Raw genomic sequence first — 2,004 nt, 5'->3', positions numbered from 1 at the left:
CTGTATTGATAACCCAGAGTTGGAGAAAACACCCAAAGTATTTCTGGAAGCTGTTACAAGGACTTGACTAAGTCCCCAGGACCTATATTTCTGAAATTTGAAAGAATGGGTTTTCTTGAGGTTTCAGAAAACCTTCTATGGGTCCAGGGATTACCTTTTAAAACCTTTCTGGTTACTGAGATGTGTTAGAGGATCATTGACTACCAGGGTAGATTGTAGAGAAAAAAAAGAAGAAAGCCTGCACAGATGACACAAATGCATGAGCTACTGTGGAGAAATATGTGCATGTTGGCCACATTTGAATGCAGAAATGAGGGCCAGTTGTAAAGTTCCAAGTTTTCAGATCTAATACTGATAGAGAATGCTGAGGAAGAATTTGGGCTTTTAGATTTCCCTGGAAAATTCAATATCCTTTTATAATGAATTCAGTTGTACCTTTACTTTGTGGATATTTTAGTGAGTTTCTTGGGATTTTGTGTATCGATCACAAGTAGAATATGTTAATAACTGATTTTACATATCTGTAGGAGCAAAGGATAAGCCTTACTTAAGATAGTTTTTCTGAAAATATTTGATTTAGATATTCTCTATTATATCAAAATTTTTTACATAATGCAGTTTTTTTTTACAAACAGAGCATATGTTTATTTGAATACATATATTTGTCTCTTAGTCTGAAAGGCAGATCATGTTGGTAAGTGAGCAAGTGATCTCTCTCATCATTTAACTCCCTTTGCAATGCTTTTGGTTAGTGCATCTTCCAAGACGGTAGATAGAATATGGTACAGAAGAGACATTGCCTCCAATTCTCTCATGTTTTTTGAATATCTTATTTACTCAGGATTACATGGACTAAATGTATGTTGTAAGCACATGCAAAATCATATTATATTTTGCATATGGCATTTGTAGTATGGAAGGCTCAGTGCCAGTAACTTTTTTTTCAAACAATACTTTAAAAAAAATTTTGACAATGCTTAAAAGGAAAATTTTAAGAAAATATTTTAATTTAAAAATTTTAAGAAAAAAATTAAATTTAAAAAGAAAAAATTTACCCTACCACTCCATACCACTATAATACATTCACTGTTTTATTGTTTCAATGTAATTTTAAAGACCCTCCTTGTCCAAATTCATTTACATTTTTAAATAGTACCTCATATTTCCAGTCTTCTCAACTTTCATATTTTAATAGCTCAGAAATATTTTATTAAGTCGATGGAGATTTACTTACTTGATCAATCCTCTTTTGCTAGATAGTTTGTTTTCCTCCTCCCTTGCCCTTCACCTGGTCTTAGAAAAACTTGTAGTTTATACCTTTTTTCTTCTTTTGAATACTTATCTTAGGATAGATGTATTGTAATTAATAACGCGGCCACCAGCAGGCCAGCAATTTCAGTTTGATTGCTTCCTTCCATGTCTGCCTTCCATTACATACTTAGTGTTCAAATGCATTTGTTCATATGTAGATTTTCTAGACTATATTAAATCAAAATATGCCATATATTTAAATAGAAATATTAGCAACAGGTCCCAGCAGCTGTCATTTCTGAACACAAGCTGAGAGTAAACTCCATTGATTTAATTAGGATATTTAGAAGAGTGAGTACATCAGATAAATTAGAGCAACATCTCCCACCCTCCATGCCATAGTCAAGAGTATGCTTTGGAAATAGACAAGTCTTCAAATCCAGATGTGTCTACCTATGTGGTTTATTTTTTGTTTTGTTTTGTTTTTCTTACTTTATTTTTATTTTATTTACTTATTTTTGGCTGCGTTGGGTCTTCATTGCTGCGGGCGGGCTTTCTGTAGTTGTGGTGAGCGGGGGCCACTCTTCGTTGCGGTGCGCGGGCTTCTCATTTCAGTGTCTTCTCTTTTTGTGGAGCACGGGCCCTAGGCATGCGGGCTCTAGAGCGCAGGCTCAGTAGCTGTGTCCTGCGGACCCAGTTGCTCTACAGCATGTGGGATCTTCCCGGACCAGAGCTCAAACCCACATCCCCTGC

Source organism: Lagenorhynchus albirostris, chromosome 17 (assembly GCF_949774975.1).
Source record: "Lagenorhynchus albirostris chromosome 17, mLagAlb1.1, whole genome shotgun sequence".
In the NCBI taxonomy this organism is placed as follows: Eukaryota; Metazoa; Chordata; class Mammalia; order Artiodactyla; family Delphinidae; genus Lagenorhynchus; species Lagenorhynchus albirostris.
The sequence above is the reverse complement of the archived record's forward strand: the minus strand, read 5'-3'. Positions refer to the sequence as shown.